At 46.6% G+C, this 12,468-nt stretch overlaps 1 long non-coding RNA gene across 1 annotated transcript in view; it reads left to right on the top strand.

Moving 5' to 3' along the window:
- LOC147030987 (uncharacterized) overlaps nt 1–12,468 on the top strand; it is an 81,272-nt gene that overhangs the window by 40,967 nt on the left and 27,837 nt on the right. The gene's annotated exons all lie outside the window — the stretch shown is intronic.

The raw sequence follows: 12,468 nt of genomic DNA on the forward strand, positions 1-12,468 counted from the left end.
GGAGCGTCCCTTCCCCCAAAACGCTCAGGTAGCAAAAACTGTGACCTCAACTCCCTCCCTGGCTGCAAAAGGTCCCTTTTCTTTTCATTGGGTTTATTTTGTCTGAGTGTGTTGGCGCCTGTCCGTGAGATAAGCCTGTATAAGATCTTCATTGTTGTAATTATTGCTTTTATTAATCTTGCGTCAAGTCTGCACTGTGTCCGCTTTTGTAAGTTGCTCGTAAAATTGCCACACCACACCTCTCTCATCTTTCCCCTGCATTACATACCCAATTAACCTTTTTCCTGTGCCACATGCTTTTCCCCGCTTATTGTAAATAAATAATTGCAGAAATGTTCCCAGCTCGTCTTTGTCTTTTCTTCCATTGGTCCAGCATGGTTCGGATCTAAGTTTAGCTGGGTCTTTATTCCCGATAATCCGTTCCTTCTTGCCGGTACGTCCTGGGCAGTGCCGCTCGACTGCATCCGATCTGGAAAGGTAGTCGGTAGTTAGTAGAGTGATCCGGTTCTGGCAAGGCGTACTGAGGGCATGGTTCCCCGGTAGTCGAAACCGCGTGGTTAATTAGGTAACTTGTTTCTAGACAGGAGGACCCTACGCCACTCGATTTAGGTATTGGCGTCCATGGTCGGTTAAGTGACCTGCCACGTCACGTAATTATCCGTAAGCGACGGCCTACAATTCCGGGGAGTCTGGTGGGAATCGATGTAGCTTTCCCCCACCTAGTGGTCGTTCTCTCTGCCAGACCCCCGGCCCACAACAATATATTGTCATGAGACTGATCATGTAAGTGGCATAATGGTTAGAGTGCTGCTAGATCTGTGAGGAAGGTGGTTAGAATCCTGTTGGAGTCACACCAAAGACTTAAAAACGGTATGTGCTGCTTCTTTGCTTGACGCTCAGCATTAAAGCATAGGGCACAGTCGAACAACCATAGCTTGGCAACCATTGCGCAGACTTTCGTGGACCTAATTGCCTTTTACATCAAAATACCTTGCAAGGGAACTCATATTATTATTACTATGAGCCACAAGCCTGGTGTTGGCTGAACGGTTAATGTGGCTGGCTTAAGATCTTAGGATCTTGAGTTCAAGCCCCTGCAGTGCCGTTGAAATAACACCAGGTGGGGTTGACTCGTCCTGTCATCCTGAGATCGGCAAAATGAGTACCAGTGCAAGGGGGAGGGGAGACAAAACGAGTACTGGTAGAGGAGCACAGCATCAGTGCCCCCTCCCCAGCCAATGATGGTACCTGCAGCCTTGTATTGCACATGAAGGAAGAGAATAATCCAAGAGCAATTTCCTTCAGCAATGTGGAAGCAGGTAAGTAGTTCTGGATGATATTTAACCAGGTAGTCAAAGTCCTTCTAATGTTATGTGGTATCATGTTGGACTTGAGAATGAAGAACACAACGAACATGTAATGTAGAAATATATCTCCGGTGGAATTATTTATTGTACTTTTACCTCTTGCTCACGTGCTGAGAATCATGTTCTCCCCAATTTTCCCCTTCACCCGTTCTACCATTTCCCATCTATGAAACTAAAGAGGATGTTGCGGCTCTCTGGCATCTCGTTTGAAACCACACCATTGGTTGACTTGCTGTGGACAAACGAGTCTCCTTTGTGGGTGCCTCGATGCACCTGGATGGTTATTAATATTCTCCCCACCTATATCATATAACATTTCACTGCATTTCAACGAGCTATTGAGATCATCACAAATTAGTCTACAGGAGCACCAGTGATTTAATCACCTACAAATGTCATCTTTCGAGAATCTTTTTCATTAATAGAGGGTCAGGAATGGTTTTTTTTTTTTAAATTTTGTTCAAATACGAGGACTTATTAAATTCTTGATATAAAAAGTAGGATTGCAGTAATGTTCGAGGTATTTTAATTTATTCTGAGAAAGAAGATTGTGATGCAGAAGCTTGTTCATTGGTTGGAAACTGATTAATAAGAAAACCTCATTGCTGGACGAGGTTTGAGCTCACTTGGAAAGTCGATCTGAAATGCTCAAGAAATATATCCTATTTTCATCTTTTGAAGGAATGTTTTCACTTTTTTGTATTAATGGATGTGGCCTGGAAGGATAGGATAGATATATGTGTGCACATTCATCTTTGAACTGTATAGATTGGGTTCGAACCTCGACTGAGCTATAAACCGGTGATGCATCAATGTGTATGCTGTCCATTGGAAGGACGTTAAGCCGGAGGACCCATCTGCCAGCACTCTGGCAGTCCTTGAAATTCCCACGGTGTGTCTTTCGTAAAGAGTAGGTGAGTTATTACTGGCACCTTGGCGAAGTTCCAAATTCCTGCCTCACACTTTGGGTAGCAAGTGGTCTGCCAGAGACATCAGGTTACACTGCTTGCTATCTTAGTGTGGTTGCTGTCTGGGCAACAGCTACTGCACCATCAATAAATTCACGTTCCCAGGCTGTACGCATATTATGTGTAAATGGCCGTCTACGAGCGACGAAGGAAAAACAGGATGATAAATGGGTATTTTTTTTTTTGCATCATCAGGCATTTCAAGAAACTTAAATATATGACATTAAGTATATCGCCCGAGTGAGTACAAAAATAATTGTGACTACAATTTTGTTTGAAATCTGAGATCTGCCTGTCATATATTGATTACATACCCATGGAAAAGAGGGGTGGGGATAGGGGTTGGAATGAAAATTCAAAAACGATAAAACAGAAGATAACAGGTTGAGAGAAGAAAGGACATTCGGGGAGTGTGGAAAAAGTGGGGAGATAATAGATAGACGGTTCGGAGGAGATGGCAGGAGTACAGGGAGAGAAGATAAGGGGTTATTTATGCAGCATATGTAATAAATAGATGGCCCCTGATTGGTTAAAATTTTATTTCATCAATATCTAACTCTATGCCGAGTGTTGGCTTAATGGTTAGGGTGGTGGGCTTGGGATCCGAGGATCCCGAGTTCAAATCCCATTCGCCTGTTGAATTAATACCAGGTGGGGTTGACTCTGCCTGTGATCCTTCTGAGGTCGGCAAAATGAGTCCTCACGGAACGCAGACGAGAGTTTCGGCAGGGGCTGCTTGCAGCCTATGTTGATCTCTGTAAAGTGTTCGATTCAGTGAATCGGGATGCCCTCTGGAGGATTCTAGGCCTTCGTGGGGTGCCACCAAAACTGATCAATCTGATGTCTGAACTCTACTCTGGTACTGAGAGTGCTGTGAGATGTGGTGGTACCATTTATGACTTATTTCCAGTTGTTACTGGAGTTTGTCTGGGGTGTGTACTGGCGCCCACACTTTTCAGCACTTGTATGGACTGGATTCTAGGGAGGATGTCAGAGGGATCAAGCTGCTGTACATCGTTTGGGAATGTCAAGATCTCTGACCTTGATTTCGCAGATGATGTAGTCATCTTCGTGGAGACTTTAGATCTCCTTTTGGGGGCCCTCAAGGTGCTAAATGAGAAGTCGGAGCCGCTAGGATTACAGGTTTCCTGGGTCAAAACTAAGATCCAGGCTTTCAATGACATCTTGGATGCTGCTGTCCTGTCTGTGCCTGTTGGTGGTGAGGATGTTGAGGTCGTGGAGAGATTCACTTCGCTCGGCAGTGATATTCATGTCTCTGCTGGCTGTGAGTCAGAGGTCAATAGATGTCTGGGTCGGGCCTGGGTAGTCAAGGATTCACTGGATAATGGGGTGTGGCGCTGCCAGTACCTGTGCGGGAGGATGATAGTCCGAGTCTTCAGGTCCTTGGTGCTTCCAGTCGTGCTCTATGGATGTGAGACTTGGACTATATATATATATATATATATATATATATATATATATATATATATATATATATATATATATATATATATATATATATATATATTGTTACGGTTGTGGAAATTCGCATTACAACATAAAGAGTCCTCAGGTGAGATATCTTGGTAAGACCATGTGTAGTTAGCCCAAACCCGTTGTATAGAGGGAATATGTGTGATTCATCTGGGCTGCGACGCTTTCAGTAAGCCATTTTTTCTTTCTCTATTGTTATTTTCGGCCATTAATCCCCCAACAACTCAAACACCACCACCTTCGCCTCTTTACCTCCACAACTCCATCCCGCAAACATCGCTTCACCACCATTCTCAAACGACGCCCGCCAACAACAAAACTCCCACCACCTCCGCTTTTCTACCACACGTCGTGCCATGGGCTGTGAATGCGTTCCTTTCGCTTCGAAAAGCGGATCAGGAATGCTTCACGCCCCCTTCTCATCCGCCCAATGACTGAGCATCGGGTAGTGTAGCCCCGCCTCCGAACCCGCTGTGAATGCGTTCCTTTCGCTCCGAAAAGCGGATCAGGAATGCTTCACGCCCCCTTTTTGCCCGACCAATGGCTGAACAGAGGGTGGCGTGGCCCCGCATCCAATCGCGTTTTGATCCGAATATTTGCATATAGGCTCCTCCTGGAGCCTATAAAGATGCGAGCGCAAGGCGACTCGCGGAGAGTTGTTGCAGGGGAGTTGAGAAGTTGGAGGGGTTGGAGGGGAGTTGAGTTCAGAGTTGTCGAGTTGGGAGTAGTTGCAGGAGAGTTGCAGGGGAGTTGAGGAGAAGTTGGAGGGAGTTGGAGTTTGCGCGGTTCGGTTGCAAGCGGCTGGTCGAGTTCAAGTTCAAGTCAAGGGAAGATGGCGGTCGGCAACGAGGTTGCGGTGTGGGGGTCGCTCGTCTCGTCGCGGGGTCCAAGCCAGCCAGCCATTCCCCTCTCCCTGAGCATCAGCAATCCCCCCCATCCGCGCTGAGATAGTGCCGGGGGGGGCCCGTTCCTCCCCCACCCTAAACGTGGTGCCAACAAAACCACTCGCGAGGAGCACGCCGGAGAGGACTCGCCGACCACGCCAGGGCCACGGAGTCGGGGCGCAGCTGCGCGAACATTGCGGCTTGCCCGCCATCGCGTCACGAGGACGCGGGTAAGACCTTCCCGGTCTCGTGGACCTGGCCGATCCTCCAGGATCCACGTACATTTGGTCTACGGACCTGTCTGCCTCCTTGCCTATGAGGGTGGCTTTCTTTCTTTCGGGTTGAATGCAGGCTGTGGTGCCGTGTCCAATAAGTAGAACTGCTTAAGTGTCTGTTACTGTACATTGCCCCTTTTATTCGGTGTAACTCTTTTTATTGTATTTGCTTTTGTTGCATGACTGTATGGCTGTATATACGTGCTTGTCTGTGTGTGTGTAAATAAAGTGCATTGTGTGAACTGTTTTCCCGCTTTGCTTCGTATCCTTCCTTTTAGTGAATCTCCATCTTGCATCACGTAAGGGATTGATAGTGGGTTTAAAACGCCCGGTAATTAATCTGAACCGTCAAGGCCGACGATAACTCTGCTCGGTTGTCCCTCTAATACGGAACGAACCGCTTAAGCGGTTCGTGTCCGGAGTCGGCCTGTGGGGTGGTACGATCGCCCGGTCGACCACTCGCGCAGGTACTTAGATAGGTCGAATTTGGCAAGCAACCCTATCCTGCGCGGGTGGGCAATTGGCACGATCGTGGTGAGGTTGAACCCCCACCCGTGACTGGCTCCGGGCGGTAGTTCCCGGAGGGTCACGACTGAATTGTCCGTTCCGGTGGGCGAGGCGGCTGCTTTTGGCTACACGCGGTCGATCGCACGCCGGCGGGCGCGAATTCGCAACAATATATATATATATATATATATATATATATATATATATATATATATATATATATATATATATATATATATATATATATATATATATATATATATATATAGTTGCGGTGTATTAGTATATTCGTGAGTAATCTCATCTGTTACAACCTTTTAAACACCCCCTATCTGCCTGCCATTGTAAAAGCTAAGTTCAAACCATTGTTGTTGAAATGTTGCTACACTCAAACAGGGATATTAACAAAGGGGTACTGGCTTGAAAATGTGAATTTTCATCACACGCACCATCACGCATTTAAATTCTACCATTAAGCTGAATTGGCCACCCGACGACAATCAACACCATAGCTAATTCAAACCGCAATTTTACCACCCTTACTTACTACATTATGATGCCTTTTCGCTCGAGAAAGATCACATTTAGCTTTCATCAAATTCTGTCATTTAACATCCTGGTTTTAAATGATGAGACAGAAATCATTTGTTAATTTTCTTTGCTACCTTCATGTTTCTATTAGCATACGATTCATCAGTAAAACCAATTATTATTATTTTTTAAAAAGAACGGTTCATGAATTAGACAATAATTGGCAATGATTTTTACAAGTTGCCTTTTTTTGGTTTCGACATTGATACATAATTCACAATAAACCACAAAATTACGATCAAAATATACGGGTTTGAGCACATGCTGGGACCCCAGGTTCAGATCCCAGCTCCTATAATGATCTGTCTGTTGTCTCCTAATGTCCTTCCATTGATGTGTCCTAATGTTCCTTGTCCTGCAAGTGATTTATATACCAGCTACTCCATGAGTGAACCTTGGACATTGCAGAAAAAATATCCAACTTTCACGGAGAGTATTATGATAGGATTATGACAATAGAAAAGCAAAGCCGATAAGCGGAACAATATAATGGATTTTGAAGATAATAAAGGGGTCCGCCATCCGATAAATATTCTCAGAAATCGTGTTTGCATTGATAAATAGCCTCCTCTTCCAATCGTAGTCTTTTTCGACCCCCTTATTTCCTTCCAACATCCGTTCTTAGTTAATAATTCTGGTTTCTTATCACTCCTGTAAGACCCCTTCCTGCTTTTTGATTGCAATAATAGAAAATGTGATGTATTTTCAAAGCTTACCCCTGCCTTCCTGTTCCCACCCCACTGACAGCATGCATCATCCCTTCCACAAATCCCAACCCCACTCCCGGCAGTCCCGGGGTGAAACCATCTCATTGTTGAGGCTGCGCGGCCTGCCTGATGTGTCGGGTAGGGAGAGGCTGTCGGTATAATCAGTTCAGCTGGATTCAATGGAGAAGTTAAGGCCATGGGTATACTGCGTAATATAGACAACTGCTCGTTGCAAAGTTTATCTCAGAAAGAATTATAAATATGACTAACATGAATAAGGATGATGCTATCTTGCATAAAATGTGATTTTAAAATATGAGCTGCTTTACAAGGAACTTCAATGCAGGAAGAGACCATAAGGACCATCAAGCCTGCACAATGGTTGTTGTCAGTGCTTGATCATTTTTAAATGCTGAACATCAAGGAAGGAAGCAGCATTTACCATTTTAAAGTCTTTGGTATGACTCAACTGGGGTTCGAACTTCCAGCCTCTCAGACTTAGTGCAGATGCTGTCACCATTATGCTACCAAAGATGGTGAAGTGGGAAGAGCCTGTGATGATTTGATGTTCATATCGGTAAACTGAACAAAATATGTTGATCCAAAGGTTTTCATGCACAAAATATGTTAATCCAAAGGTTTTCTTTCATTTCATGAAAGACACAATAATATAATACTTCAATCAGCAAATCTGTGACATGACTTCCCAGCATCCCCTGACTTGACAATTTTCCAGCAACCAATACCATGTAACCAATCACAAACCTCGGCCTACTGTTTACCTCCACAACTTTGTCTCCCTCTTCTCTGATCGGAGGAACCACTTCACTTCGTCTGAGCAGTCGTGCTTTTCCTTCCAGTCCTTCATAAAATGGCTACCCATCGCCATCTCTTGGTAACTTCCATCCCCACTCATGATATATTCGATTTTCACCGACTGTTTTCTTCCCCACCACACACCCATTTGCAGCATTCTGAATAATTCACTCCATTTGGATGATTGTGTGGTCCATTTTGGTGACTGTTAAGTAAAAAGCTTTGATTGAAAAAAATGTGTTAGTTTTGCTCATCCTGTCACTTTTGCATTATATGTACCGATGCACCGTATGTTTCGATGTGAATTGTTCAGGGTGCTGGAAATAGCTCACCTACTCCTCACAAAGGCCACCGTGGGATCTTTAATGTTCAATAACTAATGCTGACAGATGGAATGCCCATTTAAAATCCACTTGAGGGACGATGCACACATCGTTGAATCACCCTACCTGTGAAACACCGGGATAATAGTTTAGAGCTGGCTCGGGATTCAAACCAAGGTGACACAGCTTAAAGGCAAGTATGCGTACCTCTCCTTCACGTGAGAATAAATATTCTCATTTGTTTATTACAAGACTGGTAGGGTAGATCTAGTTACTATTTTTTGGTTGGATGCACGTTTTTGTCTCAACAATAAAGAAAACAAGTCTGGAGACGAGCAATGTTTTAATTTTTTTGACCTTCGAGGGGACGCCACGGGCAAACTGGCGGGAATCGCGAAAAACGTAAATGATGAAAGTTGTAGTACTCGAAGAGCACTACTTGGATACCAACTTTCATTCGAAACAGTTGAAAACCCTAGGAGCTCGATGCCCAATTTATTGATTTTTTTGACATTTTCTAAGTTCATGACCTTGTGACCTTGACCTTGGGATGAAAATGAAAAAAAATCGAGCTCCGTGGGGCTATGCAGGTGCCATTGGGCTCACCAAATACCGAAAACCCCTGCTAGATTCGACAAACCCCCTCGGAGAAGATGTAACTTGAAATCGGCTACCCCCGAAAAACACGTTTTTTGGGCATGGCTCCGCCCATAATGGGCGCAGCATGCCCATTCTCAGGAAAACACATGTAGATCATGATATAAACCTCCCACCCAAATTTTATCAGGATTGGATAAAAACCCACGGAGCTATGCTCGGGACAGACAGACAGACAGACAGACACACACACATAACGAATATAGTGGTCACTTAAGGCCTAGGTCACATTTGCCACGGCGGCCGTGGGGTCTCCAAAATCTATGGCCACTAGCAATTATACGGCGGCCGCAGTATTTCCACGGTCACACAATGTAGCAGTCACATATATTTTTATTTTTCGGGGAACTGCATGGCGTATTTATAAATTGTGGAGACCGAAAACGTGGGGTTGCCGTACGGTCTTTGATTTGATGTCGCACGGTGACCTTAGGGCGTTCCTGCGGCGGCCATAGAATTTTCAAGGCAGACGCAAGGTGCCCGCAAGGCGACCGCAGGGGGGCCTTAAGGCGAACGTGTGGCCAGACGGACGGTAACGAATGGGTTAATTTTTTAATTTTTTTTTTACCAGTTTTTTTTTTTTCGGCTTGTCAAATTGCTACGGGGAACGTAGAAATGAAAAAAGTTATAACTCCGCGTTATAATTCCACGGCGACCTTATGACCTGTAAAATATAGCCAAACGGCTATAGGGCCACCCTGAGGCTACCGCAGAAACTCTGCGGCCGCTGCACGTTTCTGTCAATTCAGAGGGTGTACGGCTGCCGTATCCTCGCCGTAGAGCAAATGTGACTTAGGCCTTAGGTCTTAGAAATTGTGGAGACCGAAAACGTGGGGTTGCCGTACGGTGTTTGATTTGATGTCGCACGGTGACCTTAAGGGGGCCCTGCGGTGGCCATAGAATTTTCAAGGCAGACGCAAGGTAGCCTCAAGGTGCCCGCAAGGCGATCGCAGGGGGCCCCAAGGCGAACATGCGGCCAGACGGACGGTAACGAATGGGTTAATTTTTTTTTTGTTTTTTTACCAGTTTTTTTTTTTTCGGCTTGTCGAATTGCTACGGCGAACGTAGAAATGAAAAAAGTTATAACTCCACGTTATAATTCCACGGCGACCTTACGACCTGTAAAATATAGCCAAACGGCTATAGGGCCACCCTGAGGCTACCGCAGAAACTCTGCGGCCGCTGCACGTTTCTGTCAATTCAGAGGGTGTACGGCTGCCGTATCCTCGCCGTAGAGCAAATGTGACTTAGGCCTTAGGTCTTAGAAATTGTGGAGACCGAAAACGTGGGGTTGCCGTACGGTGTTTGATTTGATGTCGCACGGTGACCTTAAGGGGGCCCTGCGGTGGCCATAGAATTTTCAAGGCAGACGCAAGGTAGCCTCAAGGTGCCCGCAAGGCGACCGCAGGGGGCCCCAAGGCGAACATGCGGCCAGACGGACGGTAACGAATGGGTTAATTTTTTTTTTGTTTTTTTACCAGTTTTTTTTTTTTTCGGCTTGTCGAATTGCTACGGCGAACGTAGAAATGAAAAAAGTTATAACTCCACGTTATAATTCCACGGCGACCTTACGACCTGTAAAATATAGCCAAACGGTGTAGGGCCACCCTGAGGCCACCGCAGAAACTCTGCGGCCGCCGCACGTTTCTGTCAATTCAGAGGGTGTACGGCTGCCGTATCCTCTCCGTAGAGCAAATGTGACTTCGGCCTTACTGACTCGTGAACCAATTATAATATTGTTACGGATTCAGCGGTGGCGGGGCTCGCACCAGACTCTTGACCCCCAAATGTTGAATATTCGGCGTCACTTAACAGCACCGCCGTCTCCGGGGTTATAACGCCGGCTGGTTCGGCACAGGCCTCGGGTCACGTGCCTCGAATCGCGATACCAACGTACACCTGGACCTTACCAGCTGGGGGAATAGACCGGTTACAGACTGGTTTTGTCAGAGACCGAGCGAATTCTGCCAGTCTGTAACCATTTTGGTTTATTCTCCAAATCGAGCGGATCGTTCCTCGGCGCGGCACAAATTAATTAAAGGCGGCAAATCTCGTATAACTCAGCCAGATTTATTGGGGACACATCGGGGAACACAACACAAGCAAAGCATTCACGACAGTTATAATTAATCTATAACCCGTTCTTAACTAGGGAGCTACGGGTTTCGAAGGAGACCCTAACGAGATAAACCTTAGACAACATGCAGACAAGACACGGACAGCATGCAGACAGAACACAGAGTACTTGGTGATGCTTCATGGACGAGAGGAAAAGTGTCGAAGGAACGAATGTTGCTCATGACAAGCCGGTGTCAATGGATTCGAGCACCCAGCTCGAACACGCCGTGTGGCAAGATGGCGGCGGCGTCCATTTGTCGCACCCCTCACGCACGCAGCCTCGGCGCGTTCAAACCCCGCGAGGTCGATGGCACCAGAGCGAAAGATCCACGGTGTGCTCCAGCTGGCTTTTCACAAGGTCCAGCATACAAGTCCAGGCCTGGCCTGTTCACCAGATCAGGCCAATTTGGGGTGTTGGGCTCCGCAGGCGGATCGACAAAGTGTCGAGCCGTGAGGTAAGTAAGGACAGAGGCTCCTTGGTTAGACGCAGGTTGAACCTGTCGATCACCTCCTCATAAAGTCGATCGCCGACTCACACAGCAGCCAGTTCCTCTCGACGCAGATTGCAGCCTCCCACTAGTCGTTTCTATACAGCAGAAATCCTCACTCGACATGCAGGCTCAGTTACTCCCTCGGCAGATGGCAGACTCGACCCTCAGGTTCAGGCCGTTCCTCTCTTACAGATCGCCGACCACACGCACCGCGAGTTTCTCCTCCAGTCGATGGCAGACAGACCTCTTGCCTCTCTTCCTTGCCTTTCTTTTGGCTCGCTCTTCACGAAAACCAACCAACAATAAACCAACCAACGCCTCACCTTAGACTCTCACCACGACGCTACAACGCTCACCAAGATCACCACAGATGCCTTCCAAAAATCCCCACAACAACCTACACTTGACCTCTTTGCCACAACCACCACCAACCACTTCAAACTCATCACCACAATCACCTCAACTGCTCCCAATGCTCCAACATCCTCACCACAAACCAAACAGCGCTTTCCCCTCTTCACTATAACCACTGCAACTGCCAAGAGCTCCCTGAATGTTCACAACAGTCATTGGGAATTCCGGGGAATGAGGAATATAGCGGGTGTCGGCGAGCCGGGGTACTTCGACGTGCAGTTCGAAGCGCAAACATGCACTGGGGCTCGTTCAATGAAGTCTGGATAATTCTGGCGCTCTGCTAACTAACAACGTTTGGTTAGAGTCCAGCTCACGTTCTTGGCCAGAGAGTGCTCCCGATAACCCGCGGCCAATGAACCTCAGAGTTATGTTGTGTGGCCAGGCTGGGAAGCAACTGAGGCCATTTTCGCCTCCAGAGCCTGGTGGGGCATTGCTATTTCTCGGGGTAGTGTCGATGCACCAATGGGGAGTGTGGAAATGCCGACAGGCTCTCTTGGTCCGAATTATGGCTGCTCCTTCACTCTGGGCTCTAAAAAAAGAGAGCAAATCAGAGTCTTTGAGACGATCTGTCTCTTTCATCCCATCCTTTGTACAGAGCCTTTTCCGAGCTGAGCATCGTCATCTTGCCGAAGGAAAACCGAGCTGAGAGGGCAAAGAAAAGATGAACAAGGCGAGCACCGTTGCCGGGATATCACCGGGCCATCGACGCTCGGCTCACATGGTGTCCTACAGTCATCATCGTTAACCATACATTTACAGACTTTCTTGCATGTGCTCCGTTAAGCTATCTCTCACGCATCTTTTTCTCATCTGTGTCTCGTCCTCTGTGGATGCATCACCGAAAGAGCATTACCGA

The sequence above is a fragment of the Eptatretus burgeri genome, chromosome 3, assembly GCF_056783735.1.
Source record: "Eptatretus burgeri isolate ZD-2024b chromosome 3, Ebu_testis_v1, whole genome shotgun sequence".
NCBI classification, from domain to species: Eukaryota; Metazoa; Chordata; class Myxini; order Myxiniformes; family Myxinidae; genus Eptatretus; species Eptatretus burgeri.